This window comes from Vigna umbellata, chromosome 4 (assembly GCF_029865625.1).
Source record: "Vigna umbellata cultivar VRB3 chromosome 4, Vumbellata_1.0, whole genome shotgun sequence".
In the NCBI taxonomy this organism is placed as follows: domain Eukaryota; kingdom Viridiplantae; phylum Streptophyta; class Magnoliopsida; order Fabales; family Fabaceae; genus Vigna; species Vigna umbellata.
This window is the reverse complement of record NC_142168.1, coordinates 49293514-49301959: the sequence shown is the minus strand read 5'-3', so window position 1 is coordinate 49301959 and position 8446 is coordinate 49293514. Positions and strand designations below refer to the sequence as shown.

The window sequence follows — 8446 nt, the reverse complement described above, 5'->3', positions numbered from 1 at the left end:
TTGAAGGAAGATGTTTTCTGTTTTTATTATTTCACTCTTGTAATTGTAATCATCAAATTCATTTTTAGTGAAAAGTTAATCACTCTTTCATAGTAATTAACGACTAAACATATAATCTTTTGATTCGAAACAGGATAAAATTATATGTGCTTTTATCTATCTTTGCATCTTTTATTCATAAATTGTTCTATTAAAGTTCTAAAAGAAATCCAAAATTTTAAAAAATAACCAATTCACCCCTCCCCTCTTAGTTATTGTCTGATTACACGCTCCTTAAAACATTTCGCTGCGCGATACCAATTCGAACACCCCATACATGTGTGTGTTTGTGAAAATCAAATTATTGGCGATGATGATATAATGTTTTATACATGAGTAGATGATATTGCAAATGTTCTAGAGGCATGATAGATTCGTGAGATGACAAGGGAAAAGTGTGGGTTTCTTTAAAAAGTTATTTTCCTATAAACTTTTGAAACAATGTAATTATAGTTGTTTTATTTCCTTAGTCATTTTAATTACTTTTGGAATAATGTAATTGGACAAAAATTTTGGAACTATTATGTTTTGAATAAATTATGCATGTTTAAAAGTTAAGCTTTTTGAAAAATATGTTTTTTCGCTATATGAAAATTTATAAATATTCAGTTTTTTTAAACCCGTGACATCCCAAAATTCGAGGTGTTACAAACTCGACTTCACCTTCAGTCCAGGTTGGCTTGGCTCAACTTTCGGCTCAAAGTGACTATCTCAACCTTTTGATCGACTAAACTCGGCTTGACCTTTATCTTAGACTGACTCATCTTCCTTTAGCCCAAGTTGACTTGTCTCGACCTTTGGCTTAGGCTGACTTGTCATGACCCTAATCTTGGATCGATTTTGCTCGACCTTCAGCCCATGCCGACCAATTCTGACCTTCGGTCCAAGCCAACCCACCCATCTCAACATTTCACAACAGTTAAATCGGCGTGACCTCCAATTTAGACAAAATCGACTCGACCTGTAGTGTAGGTTAAATTTATTATACCCTTAGTCCGGGATGAACTGGCTTGACATTTAGCTTGTGCCGAATCGGCTCAACCTCGGGCCTATGTAGAATCTAGTTGACCTTCGGCCTGTGGTTAATCGGCTCCACCTTCGGCATGCGCAAAATCAACTCTACCTTTATCATGTGTCAAAATGGCTCGACCTTCGGTTTGCATCGAATCGCCTCGATCTTTGGGCTGCACCAAATTGACTCGACCTTTGTCCCACACCAAATCGGCTCGAATTCGGTTTGCATCGAATCCACTTGAACTTCGGCCTGTGTAAATCGGATTGACCTTTGACCTATGTTGACTCGTCTTGACTTTCGGCCTAGCTAACTTGTCTCGACGTTGGGCCTGAACTAAGTCTAATTTTCTTGACCTTCAAGCTAGTTGACTCATCTTGACCTTGACCACGATCGACTCGACTCCTCCTTTGTGTCGAGTCGAATGAGCTCGTCCTTTATGCAAGGATGTATCATCTTAACCTTCAACCTTCACTCAATTGGATCAACCTTCGACTTGCCTCAAATTAGTTCAACCTTCGCCTGTACAAATCGGCTTGACCTTCAACCTATGTTGACTCGTCATGATCGTTAGTCCAACTAACTACCTAGGTCAACATGTTTCGACCTTCAACTCAAACCAACTCAATTAAGCTTTTAGCCTATTAGACTTACCTAAATCAATTTATCTTGACCTCTGTGACTAAAGTAAGAGTAAAGTTAAATTTCAATTTTTTTATATATTTTATGGTATATAAAATTGTTCTATTTTATTCATTTCCAACATTTTAATTTCTTTTTAACTACATTATCCAAACAAATCATTTATATATAAAAAATTTTAGATTCTTCAAATAAATTAATTACCTTTCTAAATTACCTTACCCAAATAAGACGTTGATTAAATAATTAAAACACTACATGAACTTCTATATACAAATAAGGGTTAAATATATTTTTAGTCCCTAAACTATCAAGCGATTTTAAGTTTCGTCGATCTTTAAAAAGTTTGTTCATTTTTGTTCTCATAGTTTGGAAACTCATATTTTTAGTTCTTAAAAATAAAAAAAAAAACTTTTTATGAAGTGGTAAACGGCGAGTCAAGTGTGATGTCACTTTCTCATTCTCTGATAATTGTGTGCCACGTTATTTTTTCTTTTTTGAAATGAAATTAAGTACGTCTTCGTTTCTGAAGTCAGATTAGGGGATTTTGATGCTACTAACCCCAAGTCAATTTTGAAGAGTAAGGATAATTATGGAAGGCCTCTGAAACGGGTTCGGTTTGACCCTAAATGTGATGATAAAGATAATTATGATGATGATGGGCACGAAGAAGCTAGGGATGTTCGCATGAAGACCTCGTCAATGGGAGGTTCTGCTTCGGACCAGTTGTCAAAGTCACAAGAATTTAATTTAGCAGTTCCGGATTACATTCGAAATCCTTCAAGATACACTCGATATACCTTTGATGATTCTCCCAGTGAAATGGATGACAAATCAAACAAGGAAGCATACATGACCTTCCTTTCGCAGTTGAATAAGGGAACTGCATCTCAAGCGGATGATGTTCTGTATGATCTTTCATCTGTAACCTTTATATCAAAGAAGAAATCTGGTGATTCCTGTATGCGTGACAGTGAGATGGTTTCAAAGCACAAGCTTGATGCTGGCGCCGTGAATTGAAAAAGCTTCCCTGTTGGCATTGCTGCTGGTGACTCTTAATCCAGAAGTTGGGGATGGTAAGTGTTAGGATATTTATCCTATTTTATCATCATTATAGTGTGTCAAGGGTTACCCTATTTATCATGATTATATTGTGTCTAGGATTACCCTATTTATCATGATTATATTGTGTCTAGGGTTACCCTATTTATCATGTATTTGTGTATCAATTTATTCTTATAAATAGAAGATTGTGAGAGGGATCAATTAAGCCCTCAAGAATTATTTCTTTTCAATCTTAAGTTGGTATCAGAGCGGGTCGATCCCGCTCTGGTTTCTGTCTCGTAATATATATCTGTCCGGCGCCACAGTTCTTCGTCGCCCGCCGCTGCACGCCGTCGGCCACCGTCAACCGCCGGCCACCGTCGCCGCCGCCGGCCACCGTCCGGCCACCGTCCGACCACCGTCGCCGCCGGCCACCGTCGTCCGTCGCCGGCCGCCGTTCACCGCCCGCCGTTGCCGGCCACCGGTCGTCCATCACTGTCACAGTTTCCTTCGTCTAAACCCTTAGGGTTTTCTTGTTCCTCGCTAGTACTATTTGTCTTCTTCAGAGATGGCGTCTGGCAGTACTCTTTCCTTCTCTGGAAGTCCATCAATTACCTCCGAGAAGCTAAATGGAAAAAATTATCTATCATGGTCTGCTGCGGTTGAAATGTGGTTCCTCGGCCAAGGGCATTATGACCACCTTGAGCGAGATGGAAGCCATGTGCCTATTGAAAAAGCTGCTCAGTGGAAACAAGCAGATTTCCAGTTGTGTACCCTGTTATGGCAATCAGTGGAACCCAAACTTCTTGTATCTTTGAGGGCTTTCAAAACTTGTCACTCCTTTTGGAAGAATGCCCAAAACATTTATGCCAACGATATTCAACGTCTCTATGACACTACGAACAAGCTTGCATCTCTTAAAATGGCTGACCATGATATGGTGTCCTTCATGGCTGAAGCCCAATCTGCTGTCGAAGAACTTAGGATGTTTTTGGAAGTAGATCCATTAGAGGATATCAAAAAGAAACTAGACAAATTTTACATGGTGTTGATCCTTCGTGCCCTACATCCCGATTTTGATCATCTCAGAGATCAACTTCTAACTAGTCATGAGGTCCCCTCTATGGAAACATTGACCACTCGCCTTCTGCGTGTCCCGGTATCTCAAACTCAAGAAGCGCATGAACTAGTGGAACCATCTGTCATGGTTGCCACACGAGGAAGAGGAAGACGTGGCACTAGAGGAGGAGGACGAGGAGGTCGGGGACGTACTCCATGCACATATTGTAAAAGGATGGGTCATACTCAAGAGAATTGCTACTCCTTACATGGTTTCCCTTCCAAAACCGCCAATATTTCGAAAACTGAAACCTCCACTTCTATGTTTTCTGAGGATGAATATCAAGAGTATTTAAGGTTAAAGTCTAACATCTTGGCACAACCATCTCAATCTCCCAATACATCAACAGCCTGCGTTTCTCAATCTATGGAATGTCAAAATTCATGGGTAATTGACTCAGGTGCTTCTGATCACATTTCTGGTAATAGCTCTTTGTTCTCATCTATTTCCTTTCGAGAAAAACCTCATTTCATAACCCTTGCAAATGGATCTAAAACTTCTTCCAAAGGAGTCGGTCATGTTTCTTTGTCTCCCTCCCTCAATCTCAACTCAGTCCTTTTTGTCCCTAATTGTCCTTTTAATTTAATTTCCTTAAGCCAGTTGACTAAAATGTTAAATTGTTCAATAACCTTTGATCATAAATCTTTTGTTATACAGGAGCGTGGTTCGGGGAGACAGATTGGAGAAGGATATGAAGCTGGCGGATTATACCATTTTGGATCTCGTCCAAGGGTGTCTTGTGTTGCTGCTCCTAATCCTAAAGTGCTACATGATCGACTTGGTCATCCTCATTTGTCCAAATTAAAAAAGATGTGTCCTGAACTTAGTGGTCTCCAAACCTTAGAATGTGAGTCATGTCAATTAGGAAAACATGTTAGATCTTCCTTTCCTAAAAGGTCTCAATCAATATGTAATTCTAGTTTTTCCATCATCCATTCTGATATATGGGGACCTAGTCGTATCTCCTCCTTTGGTTTTAGATATTTTGTTACCTTTATTGATGAATATTCAAGATGTACTTGGGTTTATCTTATGAAAAATCGTTCTGAATTGTTAGCTATCTTTACATCCTTTTTGAATGAAATCAAGAATCAATTTGGTCAAGTAATCAAAATATTGAGTTCCCATGGTATCTTACATCAGTCTACTTGTCCTCATACATCACAACAAAATGGTATAGCAGAACGAGAAAATAGACACTTGGTTGAAACTGCTCGTACCCTTTTGCTTGGTGCCCATATTCCTGTCCATCATTGGGGGGATGCCATCTTAACTGCATGTTATCTTATTAATAGGATGCCCTCCTCCTCTCTTGTTAATAAAGTCCCTTTCTCCATTTTGTTTCCTAATGATCCTCTCTTTCATACATCTTCCCGAGTGTTTGGCTGCGTATGTTTTGTTCATGACATGTCTCCAGGTCTAGACAAACTCTCCGCTCGCGCTCTCAAATGTGTCTTCTTAGGCTATTCTCGACTTCAAAAAGGATATCGGTGTTACTCTCCTGAAACTAAGAAGTATTACATGTCTGCCAATGTCACATTCTTTGAACAGACTCCTTACTTCTCTCCATCTGTTCAGGATGTTTCTATCCTCCAGCAAGTCCTTCCTATTCCAATGGCTGAGTCGAATAGCTCCACTGTCTCTGTCATTCCAAGTCTTGATCACAATCCTTCTACACCTGTTTCTCCATATACTGAGATCATCCCACACAGGGCCTCAATGGATAGTCCACCTCCCCAAGACAATGGTGAATCTCCTACTTCAGATTCTTCTCCCTCGTCACCTCCTCCCACGCCTCCTGGTGCAAATGATTCAGCATGGCCTATTGCCCTCAGAAAAGGTACTCGTTCCACTCGGAACCCTCATCCCATTTATAATTTTCTAAGCTATCATCGATTGTCGCCCTCCTATTTTTCTCTTTTATCCTCAGTGTCCTCTGTTGTTATACCCAAGAATGTGAAAGAAGCACTTGATCATCCTGGATGGCGACAAGCTATGATTGCAGAAATGCAGGCTCTTGACCACAGTAATACTTGGGAGCTAGTGCCCCTTCCCCCAGGAAAAAAGGCGGTTGGTTGTCGATGGGTGTATGCAGTTAAAGTTGGCCCTGATGGTGAAATTGATCGGCTCAAAGCTCGGCTTGTTGCAAAAGGTTACACTCAGGTTTATGGTCTTGATTATTGTGACACTTTCTCTCCTGTTGCCAAGATGACTACTATTCGTCTCTTCTTTGCCATGGCAGCCATTCGTCACTGGCCACTTCATCAATTGGATATCAAGAATGCCTTCCTACATGGTGATCTTGAGGAAGAAGTTTATATGGAGCAACCTCCTGGGTTTGTTGCTCAGGGGGAGTCTGGTATGGTATGCAAATTGCATCGATCTCTATATGGCCTCAAGCAATCCCCACGTGCTTGGTTTGGAAAGTTTAGCTCCATTGTTCAAAAATTTGGGCTAAAACGTAGTGAAGCAGACCATTCAGTTTTTTATTGTCATTCTTCTCTCGGGAAATGTGTTTACTTAATAGTATATGTTGATGATATTGTCATTACAGGAAATGATGATGTTGGAATATCTCAACTAAAAGAGTACTTGTGTAGACATTTTCAAACCAAGGATCTTGGAAGTCTCAAATACTTCTTAGGCATTGAAGTAGCGCAATCAAAAGATGGAGTTGTAATCTCCCAAAGGAAGTATGCTCTTGATATATTACAAGAAACAGGCATGATTGATTGTAGACCGGTAGACAGTCCCATGGACCCAAACCAGAAATTAAGGACAGAAGAAGGTGAATTATTCTCCGATCCAGAGAGGTATAGGAGGCTGGTTGGCAAACTGATTTATCTCACTATTACAAGGCCAGATCTATCCTTTGCAGTTGGAGTGATTAGTCAGTTCATGCAGGCTCCATGTGTTGACCATTGGAATGCTCTCATTCGCATTCTAAGGTATGTAAAGAAGGCTCCCGGGCAAGGATTGTTATATGAAGATAAAGAAAGCATTCATGTATCTGGGTATTGTGATGCAGATTGGGCAGGTTCACCTATTGATAGACGGTCTACAACAGGATATTGTGTTTTTCTGGGAGGAAACATTATTTCATGGAAAAGTAAGAAACAGAATGTAGTAGCTCGATCAACCGCGGAAGCCGAGTATAGGGCAATGGCATCATTAACATGTGAACTTATATGGGTGAAACAATTCCTTCAAGAGCTTAAATTTTGTGACATCCATACTATGAAGATGTATTGCGACAATCAAGCTGCTCTCCACATTGCATCAAATCCAGTGTTTCACGAGAGGACTAAACATATAGAAATTGATTGTCATTTTGTTCGTGAAAAGTTGTTGACCAAAGAAATATGTACTGAGTTTATTGGGTCAAACGATCAACTCGCAGATGTATTGACTAAGTCATTAAGGGGTCCTCGGATTGAGTTTATTTGTTCCAAGCTTGGTACATACAATTTGTATGCTCCAGCTTGAGGGGGAGTGTTAGGATATTTATCCTATTTTATCATCATTATAGTGTGTCAAGTGTTACCCTATTTATCATGATTATATTGTGTCTAGGATTACCCTATTTATCATGATTATATTGTGTCTAGGGTTACCCTATTTATCATGTATTTGTGTATCAATTTATTCTTATAAATAGAAGATTGTGAGAGGGATCAATTAAGCCCTCAAGAATTATTTCTTTTCAATCTTAAGTGTAAGAACCTTAATTGTTTTCAAACATCAAAAACCCCTAATCTTATTTTAGAAACGAAAACATAATTTCATTTCAAAAAAGAAAAGCAAAATGCACACAGTTACAATAGAAGGTGGGATCACACACGTGTGGCTTGTCTTTTGTCACCTCGCAGAAAATTTAAGGTTGTTGATTTTAAGTACCGTAAGAAGACGAAAATAACAAACCTTTCAAGACGAAATCCTTTCGAAGAGGAGGGACGAAATCCAAAACTAAAAACATATTTAACTCTATAAATAAATATACCACTAAAGTAACGATTAAAAAAATTGTAGTATCTTACAACATCACTCTCTTAATCTTCTTGTAATTTTAACTAAATATTTTCTTCGGACTCCACAATCTCAAAAACTTAAAGACAAGTATTATACCAAGTACTTTTCAAGCAAATCACAACTATAATAGAAATTGTTTATCTTGTATTGGGCATTTATATTTGTGTCTTTGTTAATGTAATTAGAATTTTTATTTGAGCATTATTTGTTATTCAACTAATTAGATGCTTCTTGGATGAACTTAATAAGTCCATTAGTTGAATAGTCTTAGCATAAATAGGTTTTTGTTGACCTTTTTAAGAAGTTTTGACTATTTTTGAAATAGAAGCTTATGTTTAGAGTTTTTCTCTAGGTTGAAAGATTTATAAATCTCCTTTTACATTTTTACATAATTCTTGAAAAAGTTTATCAGCAATTTGCCGATAAAAAAAAAAGAAGATTATCAGAAATATAAGAGAAATTTTTTCTCATAACGTGTACCTCTGCAGGAAAACAATTTCCAGTTGACTCTAGTGCAACCTAATATCCATTTTGCTCCCAAAGATTAACACAACAGGGAT

General features: G+C 38.6%; 1 pseudogene; it reads left to right on the top strand.

The window, feature by feature from the left end:
* Positions 1 to 1179: 1179 nt before the first annotated feature.
* Positions 1180 to 2752, top strand: LOC124843884 (uncharacterized; annotated as a pseudogene).
* The last annotated feature ends 5694 nt before the right edge of the window (positions 2753 to 8446 follow it).